Below are 12,055 nucleotides of genomic sequence, written 5' to 3' on the forward strand. Positions count from 1 at the left end.
CTGACAGGTACTTAGAGCTGTGGGGCATTGTACATCTTTTACTTGTTTCACAGTGAAGATAGCATGAAGAAACCACGCAGTATAATTGAACCAAATACACCAAATAAACACACTTGCTAAATAATACAAAAAAATGCAAGATATAGCTAGATGCTGATGCTCTGGCTGGTTTCTGGCAGCTTCTCTGAACTATTAGCACTACAAACACTAAACTGTGTAACGAAAAGGTCCATGAGTGATTTAGAGAGACACTAGTATATCCTTATACACTACAAAATCAAATTGGTGCTGCAGAAATAAAATCAATAAATAAAAATCAATGTAGACTGTAAAAAGAAAGCAGCCCACTATGCTGTCTTTTTTTTTTTTTTTAATGAGAAATAGTTACATGCAATGTTTGAGGGAATTGTGGTCAATTAGAATAACATTTTTAAATATCACAAATCATAACTGAGAAAGATTCAGACAATAATGCTAAAGAAATACTGTAGTGGTCTGGAAGCTGAAGTGGTCTGAGCTGTATCTAGGTTCAGCAGCATGTGCATTGTATTTATATTCTAAATATTAACCAAACAAGTAATGAACAATTATACACAGTTTCTTCTCCAAACCAAAATCAAAACAATAAAAACCTTTAACATAAGTGCAGTAATTCTAGCTACAAAGACAGATGTAGCCATATTTTGGCTTCTTTACATAATGCAAACAAAATACCAGGGTATTAAAGAAGATATAAATGCAGATAGGACTAATTCCTTCTTCAATAAGCTTTGGTCTAACTGAGAATTGTGCTTATAGAATTAAATTTCCCCTTATTTTACCATTTTCTGCATAGGCAATAAATGAATTCCCTTTGGTGTTCACATAGGATAAATCCAAGTGTCTTTAAAACAGCAGTGGTAGACATTAGTATTAACTGGTTTTTTATATTGCATGATCATAGAATACATATCCCCAAATACAGTATGATAGTATACTATGCCATTCATATATATGTTTTTATGTATATGTGTATACTGTATATGAACATATATATATTAATATACGTGCCTGGTTTATTATAGACAACAGAGCAGTTCAGTTTTGTCTGTGGTATGCTACATCTTGGTATCCGAAGTTTTGGGATTATGCAATTCAATAGCCTGTTAGGGTGTAAAAGTGCAAAATGACAGAAGGGATATCTCTGAAAATAAGTTTGACATTTCCTGCCTTGAATGTTACTAAAATTAGAGCTTTAATAACACACCAGCACATACCATTTTACAGCATTCTCACTGTAGACATACCCAGCTAGAAAAGAAGTGGGGCCATGGGAGAACTCCTGACTAAGATGCAGTCAAAGAAGTTTCTGTATAGAACACCAATTATATGAGAACTGCAGCAAAGATCAAAGTGCAACCTGCCTACAAGAAAACATCTAGAGATGGTGAATGGAGTGATGCACTCTAATGCAGAAGGCAAATGTCAAAACCTCATGTGCTTTTCCATACTTACTGACCACAGTACTGAACTGGCCAACTTTTCAAAAAACAAATGGACAGATAATAAAATTAGTTTCAAGTGAACACTCAACTTATACCATTTCATGAAATCACTACCTTGTTACATTTGCATTTACTATGTTGCTTATATGTCTCTTTTGTTTTCAACAGATTTTTTTTTCAATAGACTTTTGCACAGCCTATAGCTGATTGAAAGTCATAGTCTTTTAAAAGTTGTTTCCAGTGAACATATTGGAATCAGGACTGAAGATTTCTGAAAAAAAATTAGAATTGATTGTGTGTGACTTATCCTCTTGGAAGGATTGCTCATTTCTCTCCAAAGAGCCAATATCAAGTAACTTCTTCAACCCCAAGTTCTGCCACATGGCAGCAAAGTGGTGATATTTAACTCAGACAATTTTTTTCCACCTGTGATTTATGGGACTATTAATATAGGCATTTCCTATGAGGAATCAACAAACCCACCACTGTGGCATCCCAATCCTCAGTTCCGAGCTGTTTTATACTTTTCTGGCACCACCACAATGTTAAAGAAAGAAAATATTATCTGAGAACATATCCTCACTGGTCAGCCACTGCCAGCATTAAGGAATCTTATCTGAATGCCTGATACAGGGCATTGGGACACAACTTTTTTGTACTTTTTGAGTAAAGAACTGTGCAGGGAAGAAGTCCTCCTACATGTTTTACCTGTCTTGATTATGTGCATCTGTTTTAATTTATTGCCCTCCTGAGACACAGGCATTTTGTAAAGCACTTGCCCAACATGAAATTCAGCAATCATCTCTAAGCAATTCACACAGCCCTCTCCTCTGCCTTCAACTTCTTTTTTTCTGCAGGTTCTCTCAACTTCTTTTTTTTCTGCAGGTTCTCCAGTGGTGTAAAATGAAAATGCAGCTCTCAAAAAAAGCCCAGTAATTCAACACTTGCCTCCTAGACTGATGGAAAAAAATTATTTTATGAGTACGTATTTTGCATCACGGTCCTCAATGTCATCTTTGTGAGTTTGACTCTCATTCCAGTCAAGTCAATAGGAGATACAACACCAACATGGGCAAGGCAGAATTGGACTAGGAGTCATGAATATCCTTCATGTGACCAAGGAGTCTGAGATCTCTGCTTGGAGCAGTTTGTGGGAACCAGCAGCATTCACATATCTTTCTATTCTCTGTTCCAAAACAGAGAGAGAAAAATTTCCTAGAGAAATGATTTGGCAATTAAAAAAACACAACGAGTACAGAGAAGTTAAAACTTTAGGACTAAGTACAAATATTCTTGATTGGTTAAAAATGTTTTTAAGAATGAAGACGAGGGGCCATGCCTCTCCCTGCCTGGAAAAGGACTGTGACTAATGTGAAAAAATGCTTTTAAATCAGAGCAGGAAAAATTGTGCCTTCTGGTTTTTAGAATATTTCCTTGATATTTTTGATGAAGTGAAAGTTCTCCTTGGAGAAAACACATTACCTCCTATAATACATGTCTGATGGCAGCAGGGAAGAAAAGGCTTCCCTTTCAGAAGCAAACTGGAGGAAAAAGCATAAAATCTAAGGACAGAAATGAAGCAAAACTTGGAATGCAGAAATAGTCCTAGTCATGCAGGTGTTTCTTTGTTAATCACAGTTTACTGGCAAGTCTCAGAATCAAGGACATTGTGTCATATTAGGCTGAGGGAGTCTTGAAATGTGAGAGCAGGTAATTCAGTATCCACATGACATAAAAGGCTGGGCTGAATCATAGCCCTCAAACACATTATGAAACACTTCCATACAAAAAGGATGTCATAGCCCTTGGCTTTCTCCAGCAAACATTATATAATGTGTAAAATAACAGAACAAACAACTTGGAGAGGTGTGACAGAGCATGAACACCTACCTCACCATTCAAGGCAGATGAAAGATAACATTGTTGGGAAATACAGTGAATCAGACTCACAAAAGAGTCCTGTCTCATAATCTGGAGGTTCATTACACAACATAACATAATATTGAATAAGATTGTTTCAAAAGCAATAGTGATAAAATTATGTTTTATAATTGCAAATAAAAACTATGTATAGGAGACAAATTTTTTCTTTAGGCGCCACCCTCAACAGGCATTGCTGCCACTAGGAGCACTAGCTTCAATTTAACAGAATGTTCACTAAACATGTAACAGATAAAGTCCCCTGTGGCCACCTAATCTACATGCTGTTTGATTCTGGCTATGGGCAGAACACTTCACCTTACCATGGCCAAAACCACAGCTATGGATCTTAATTTCTTTTTCTAGGCATCAAAAGAAGGCAACAGAAATTAAATACATCTCTATTGGATCTTGGAATATTGAGATTTATTAGGGCCCCAAATGGATCTCTTCTCCGTGGCCAGGCACTGTTCAAAGTTTTGTACACCTCAATATATGAAGAACACCCCAAACTATTAGAGTATGTCCAGAAAACAGTGGCCATGATGGTGAAAGATCCTGAGGACAAAACTTTGGAGCAGCAGCTAAGTTCACTTGGCTTCTTTGGTTTGGAGAAGACAGTGGTGAGGTGTGACCTCCTGGCAGATTACAACTTCCTCTAGGAGAGCAGGGGAGGCGGTAGTCCTGACCTTCTCTCTCTGGTCCCAGTGACACGACCCCAGGAATTGGTACCAAGCTGCATTAAAGAAAGGCTCAGATGGGACATCAGGAAATGGTTTTTCACTGAGAGGGTGGCCAGTCACTTGAACAGATTTCCTCAGGGAAATGATCACGACACAAAGCCTACCAGAGTTCAAGGAGTGCAAGGATGCTGCTTTTAGTCATCATTAGGTTTAGTTTTAAGCTCTCTGAGGAGCAGAGAGCTAGGCTTGATCATCCAGCAAGCTTCCTTCCAGCTGGGGATACTCTGTGTTTCTCTGATTCTGTGATTTAGCTGCCAAAGGCTCAAACTCACCTCTGGCTTCATGCAGCTCTGTGACCTTGAGTCAGAGGTGTGCCTAGAAAGGGTGGAGGGGGAAAAAGCTGTAGGTGGTGGGGTTCTGTCCACTTTTGCTGTACAGCAGCTTCTAAGCTCAGGCTCTTGTCCTCAGTCTGCATTTGTGCTTGGTGTTTCACCTTCCAGCCTCTTGGTTCTGATCCTGACCTGATCACTTCATATTCTGTCTTGATCTTGGACTATCTCGTTCCTACAGGCCTGCCTGGTCTGGTCTTGGTGCCATCACCAGGCCTGCTCTGCTCTTCGTGCTCAGGCACGCTAGGGCTGCACCCGTGGCACTGCCTGCCCGCTCAGCTGGCCCGCCCGCCCTCACAGGGGCCTCTCCTCTCAGAGGCCTGTCCTCTCAGGGGCCCGTCCTCTCAGGGGTCTCTCCTCACAGGGCCTGTCCTCACAGGGGCCTGTCCTCACAGGAGCCTCTCCTCACAGGAGCCTCTCCTCACAGAGGCCCGTCCTCTCAGGGGTCTCTCCTCACAGGGCCTGTCCTCACAGGGGCCTCTCCTCACAGGGCCTGTCCTCACAGGGCCTCTCCTCACAGAGGCCTGTCCTCACAGGGCCTCTCCTCACAGGGGCCTGTCCTCACAGGGCCTCTCCTCATAGAGGCCTGTCCTCACAGAGGCCTGTCCTCACAGGAGCCTGTCCTCACAGGAGCCTCTCCTCACAGGAGCCTCTCCTCACAGGGGCCTGTCCTCACAGGAGCCTCTCCTCACAGGGGCCTGTCCTCACAGGGGCCTGTCCTCACAGGGCCTGTCCTCACAGGGGCGGGCCTGTCCTCATAGGGCCTCTCCTCACAGGAGCCTCTCCTCACTGTTTCCTGCTCACTGGGATCCTTTGGAGGACACTGAATCAATCCCAGAGCTCTTAAAAACCGTGAGTCCAGCAAGGAACACCTCTACCTTTAAAAGTTTACCTGACATCTCACACAGAATTTCTGTTACCAAGAGAGTCAGATGAGCATTTGAATCTACTTCTCTTCTATGCCTTAGAATGGAGAAACAATTGAGGGAAAAGCACCTGATTTTGTTCAGTTCTGTTCTGTTTTCAGTGTGAAACATCCCGACGGCAGCTTTTAGCTGTCTGCGCTTTGTAATCTACTCTGTTGAGCTGGTTCTAAACAAATCAGATACATGCTACTGTATTTGGCAACAATCTAAGTTGTACAAGTTTAGTTAGTTGATTTTTCTTAGTGATGTTATTCTAAAAGTATACTCTATAAGTTTGAAACTTAGGGTGGACCTGGCATTGACAAGGACAATTGACACCTACAAGACAAGACAAGCTGACACCTACACAAAATGATAAGTGTGTCATGAACAATTCAATTTCAAGAACATACATTTTTACATATGCAAAACTGACCCCCACTGTTATGATGAAAGTAAATTTACATCCATGAGATTTCTCAGCTGTGAAAGCTCTTGTAAGAACGTTATTCCCTATAAACTGAAGAAGAAAAAAATGAGTACAAATTCCATAGTGGAATTATGTAGTATGTATTATATGTAGTGGAATTACTTTTCTGATTTTCTTTTGAGCATGCAGTACAATTTAAACATGTGGTCCTGAGGCTGAGGTAATTGAGACAACAAAATCAGCATCAAGACTGGCTGATGTTTAGATATTCTAATTGTGGTGATGCTTCTTTAGGTTTAATAATCCTTGTTTGCTAAGAATGAGCTAAAAAGCTTTTAGCTTTAGGTGTTTTAATTCTAGCATGAAAGCTAAGTAAGGGAATATATTAGAATTTTCTTTTTGTTTTGCTAAAGACTCCTTTGCTAACAAGCAGAAGGCAAGAGGGATGTACACATAATGCTACAGACTGTTAAAGCATTCCATTTCATAGAGCTAAGAATTCACACAAGGTACAGACTCCCACTGCCACTGACAAAAGTTTCTTGCCATGTAAGATAGAGCAGGAAGCAGCCAGCAATGCTGGCTGCCTTTCAGATCTGTGATTCATGCATACACTACTCTTCCAAAGTAAATTAATTTTGACATGGGCCCTCATTATCAATACTGAAGATTTATACAGTGTCTTTCAGCACTGAACTTTATAAAAAGCTCAAATTTATAAACACACGCAAGAAAAAAAAAAAAGAAAAAAAAAAGAAAAAGATGACAGCTGTAAAGCACACAGGAAAAAATTTACCATAAGGTCTCTTTGCCCAAAAAGGAATAAGGAATTAGAATTAGGGTGCCTTACTATCACAGAAGTCCTGACTCATTAAAGTATGTCCTATTATCAGAGTCTCCAACTCCACTTTTACACTGGAATACCTGGTGCCCTACAAAAAGGAAATCAAAAACCACTGGAGGTGTGAAAAGGAATTTTGTTGAGGAAAATGTTGTTTATAATACAGTTGAATTTAGAAAAGACACTAGAAGAGCTGTGAGATGTACTCTATGTAATGAACACTTCAAAGTACTGAAACAATAAACAGTACAATTATTATTATTACTGAAGTATCAGGAACTCATTCTTACAAAATACACAGATCACAATGATTCAAGAAAAGAGGTTGCTGCAGACACTACCCTGGGAGATTTATTCAACCCTAGTTAGGGACAGTGTGACCTGCAGAAAGCAGCTGTGAACCAACTCAGTGAACCAAGACTGTTACTTCTTACTGCTCTTGGAAAGAAACTATGAAAACAGTAACTGTGTTGGCTTTCCCATGATGAAATGTGGTGGTTTCACAGAAGTGTGGCCTCTTGTTCTCTAGTTCTCAGAACCTCCTTCTCTAGTTCTCAGAACATACAAAGGACTTATGTACGCTCCAGGTGTTTTACCCTAGAGTGTACATCAGTCAAGTTAAAACAGGATGTCATTTAAGACTTAAATGTCAGTTTCTCTTCTCAATTTTGTCTTGTCTGCTGAAGAAGCCACAAAAATTAATGCAGTTGTACACAGTTTTGAGATGTCTAGCTGCACACTAGAAATACCAACGTCTATAAACAGGAATAGGGTAAAAACACAAATATAAGAAGTTTTAGAAGTGAAACCCTACTCTCTGAACTTGAAAAAGTTGTATTTAAAACCCTTCCTTGCACATAGCTTTGTAACAGACATAAGTTGCTTGTTAAACTCACGTTTCTACAAAATCAAGGAAAACCTGAATCCTAGAAGTTCAACTAATAGTCATGGTAACACTGCTTCTTTTATTCTAGAGCCTCAAAGTATTTTAAGAAGGTGAATAAATATTAGCACCTACTCTACGTGGAGTTGATTCACTGGAAGATACACTGTTTGGTATGTGTTTCTTGCACTTCAATTTGGCATTTCACTGAGGTGTTTAATCCTCAGTCCTTAGGGCCCTCCATTGTCTGTGAGCATAAGCAGGCAGCTTCAGAGCATGACTTGCATTGTGGAGGGCCTGAATTACTGTTCAGACCTACCAGTCTTTCTACTACTACCAATCTTTCTCCAGTGCTTTTCAGCTTTGTTGAAATGGAGATGAGACTTCTGTGGAAATGGCTAAACTTTTTCCAAATCAGCCCAGGCCTAATGTCACAGCTGCTGTATTTTCCTGTGTTCCCATTTCTTATCCTCCCTGCTCCACTAAACTATCTCTGGGAAAAGATCTGAGGATTTATAAAGCTGTATCGATAATGATTTTTTCCCTCTTCTTCCCTTTAATATAAACCACATAAATTCTAGAAGTCAGTTAATACCTGCATCAGTCATGACCATAACAGAACACAGAAATGATCCAGGAGATGAAAAGATCCCTACCATTTGAACAGCTCCTTTTTCTATCTTGGATAATTCTTTTTCCTTTTTGAGCTACAGTAACATCTACAACAGGAACAAATGAAGGCTAAAGTGAGGCATGATACACTTGAGTTCTTCAGTTATATTTTTCATTACAACAGTAGTAAAAACAATGCTATTACATAAATAAGCCCACCTAGAGCACAGAAGCATTTGATCATTCTTTAATCAAATATTAGAGAAATGTACTTCTATGTTCTGTTACCATCTTAAGATAAAAAAGCATGCAGCATATTAATCTTTGGGTCATGCATTGTCCCAACATGTTCTGTCCTTGAATATACATAGGAGTAGAAGAATTTATAAGGGTTGTTTGAAGTTAATTTAGTACAGCAGCAGTATTAATCATGATTTTTACCACTTTCATCTTGGATACTCAGACCTAACTGTTGGAAATGATAGCCAAACTACAAACATTTAGGGTTGATCATGCAATTTACAGAATAAAGATAGACTGCAAATCCACTTCAACTTGAAACACCTAAGTTCTTAAAGATTTATAGCAGAAAAAGAATCTTTAATCCCCAGTGCTGCAAAGGAGTTTTGTTGGCTTAAGTACAATTGTAAAAAACAGAATGTTTATTGGCTGGCACATACTGTGAATATCATACATGGTCAAAAAGTTGCCAATAAAGCTTTCACAGCTTCGCTATTCAACAGGCTGGAGGAAAAAATAAACAGTCTTTTTACTTCACAAAACTCCTAAAAAACCCCACCATCATGCAGTGGTACAAGAATTCCAAGTAGCTCTTCTAGAAAGAGAGATATTCAGCAAGTGGACTAAGCCATGCCCAGCACATTAGTAAGTACATATAAGGATTACTGGATAATTCACGCTCTATGTAGGAAAAAAACTAGCTTCAAGGAACTAGTTTATCCTCAGACTGTACAAATGAGAGAAGGGTAGCTAGAGATTACATTGAGGGAAATTTTTAGCAGCTTCTTTATACAGAAAGATTCTGGACTACTGATACATGTCAACACATCTGAGTGAAATGAATACATTTTACTCAAAGCTTGTCTTCACCACACATAACCAAACATTTCACAGACCCTTCAGTCACTGCTGGTGTGAGAAAGGCTTTGTTTTCATGCAAGTAATTCTCCCATTTTCTATGCCTGTATTGCATTCCCAGCACTGTATCTTGTTATTTCTGGATTTTTGCAGTGCTGTTTCCATTTCCCTGCCCACTCCCTCATTGTGATCTTTGATCCGTGGATCCTTCCCCGAGACATACAAAATTAATGACTGTCTTAAAATACACACAGGCACGTATATAACTATAAATAACAGAACAGGGTCATGTAAAGGAATTCTAGATTAGATGTAAAAGAAAGTGCAGATTTGCAAAGCAGCAATTCAGTGGCAAAGCTACGGTTAACATGAAACATGCTTAATGTGGTCTTCTAAACTTCCCTAATAGTGTACTAAAGGTTGTGAAGTTTTGTGCCAGTTGTAGTTAATTCTGAAATTTCTGTTCTCTCTTTGACTACCTCAGGTACAACAGCTGATGAATTCAGAAAATCAAAACAAGTATCCTGATCTACCACGGCCTCATGGTTGAATTGTTCTGAATTTGGTAAAGTGCAAGCCACAAATGAAGCCTCCCCATCTAATAGTATTCCCATAACACCTCCTCATTCCTATTAAAGATGCACTGCAGCTTTCAGTCAAGGTGGTAGTCTGGGCTGGTTTTCACAGATATTAAAAGGAGCAAAATTATTATTTCTACTACTTTGCCAGTATAACCAGTGAATAGCTTCACAAACTGTTAGGAGGAGAAGGACAGCAGGAAAAGTAATTAAGATCTGTTTTCTAGGAAAAGTGAATTAAGAATACCTGCCTTTTTTTTTTCTTCCCTGCCACAATAAATCAGTTACTTCTCCTTTTTAAAGCAATAAGGCAGAGAAAACATTGAAAGGCAGACAGATCAGACAATTTCTATTATGCAAAAGACTGGAACAAGAAATTAATTTTGCAGCAGTTATATTAAAAAGCTTGTATATAGCTGCTAAGTCAGTGCTTATTTTGGAAGATGTATCTGAATTTGACATTCAGACATCAGAAATGTAACTGTGTCCCCTCTAGCCGAGTATGCAATTTTACCAGAAATAGGACATACTTATGTAATACCCACCTACTTTTAACTTAGCTATACGGGCTGCAAAACCTTCTTCTCATAATACCATTAGATACAACATCTCAGAAACAGAACTGAAGATCCAATAAATTTATATTGTTATATTCTGCCAAGATTTACAAACTACAGACCAAAGAGGGACCCATAACTTCTCTAGGAGTTTTAATGCTCACATAAATGGCTGAGTAACCCAAGTACAGACATACGTGTACAGGTAGCTCTCAAAGATCTTGGTGTCCTTGGGGGTCCTGGACTGGAAGTTAGCAAACATTATTTCAATTTACAAAAAGGGCATGAGGGAAGATCCAGGAAGACCTGTTGGTACAATCTCATTACCTGGAAAAAATATGGAGAAGACCACACTGGCTGCAGCTGAAAGGCACTTGAAGAATAATGCAATCATCAGGCAGAGTCAACAAAGTTTCACAGAAGGAAAGTCCTGTTTGGCAAGGTTACTGGCCTAGTGGTAGAAGGGAAGGACATGGATGCAGTTTTTCTGCATTTAGGAAGGATTAAGAATTCTTAAGTTTGGATTAAGCCTTCTGATGCTGTCCCTGACAGCATCCTCCTGAACATGCTGTCCAACAGTGAGTTCACGGTGTGCTGGGTGAGGGGCTGTATCTGGCAGGTGACCAGCCACCAGCGGCGCTGCTTCTTTTGGTCAGCCCTGAAGCTGCCAGGCAGTTGTACCACATAATAGTTGTACCTTTCAAAAGAACTCTCCTCCCCTCCCCTCCCCTGGTACTGCAAGAGGCTGAACACAACAGACATGTTTTTAATAAAAACGAATAATGCAATTTTCTGCATAGCGAAAAATTGTATTTGACATAATGAAACTGAAGCAATCTAGATTATTAGTCAGGTGTCTTGTCAATAACTCTTTAGCCAAACATATTTTTATTTGGCTGTTTTCTTCCCTTGAAATAATATAAGTATTCACATAAAGAAAATATATATGGAAGCAGATTGCTGTGGTGGCATTTGCTGGTATAGCACAGATAACTGATCCTGAATTGCTCGATACAATTAGAGATTTTTCAAGATCCTCTCATGTATTAACCTAATATCCTAACCTGCACTTTTCCTTGCATTGGAAATATAACGAAGCTGTTTTTCACATGTATGTGTCTGTGCAAGGGGAGAAGGCTTGGTGCAACATACAAAGGCAAAACATGATTTTTTTTTTAAATTTATTTTTCAGTATGAGCATATGAAAGGCTCAGAATACACGGCGATCAGCTGATCACTCTTGCTGAGGTCAGTCCAGTGGGGAGCAGCGCAATAGCCAGCGGCTCCTGCCCGGCCATGTGTCCTCGAGCAGGGCCACACTGCGCCCACCCCAGCGGCTCAGCAGCCCCAAAAGGCCCGGGACACACAGCCGGCACCGTGCCGAGGCACCGGCCAGGCAGCCGCGGGCTGCTCCCGATGGCTCCACGCGCCGAGCGGCCCCGCACGGAGACACCACGGGGCTCCCGGCTCCGGTGCGAGCCGCGTTCCCGCTTCCCGAGGCCACGGCACCGCGCGAACGGCCCATCGGGTACCTCGGGAACTCCCAGTCCCGGCTCACAGCTCTCCCGGCCGTTCCCGGCGCGGCTCCCCGCGGGCGGGGCCGCTCCAGCCCCGCGGCGGGCGGGCTCTGCTGGGGCGGGGCGGGCGCCTCCTTCCTGTTTCCGCTCGGGATCCC

The sequence above is a fragment of the Melospiza georgiana genome, chromosome Z (assembly GCF_028018845.1).
Source record: "Melospiza georgiana isolate bMelGeo1 chromosome Z, bMelGeo1.pri, whole genome shotgun sequence".
Classification (NCBI taxonomy): domain Eukaryota; kingdom Metazoa; phylum Chordata; class Aves; order Passeriformes; family Passerellidae; genus Melospiza; species Melospiza georgiana.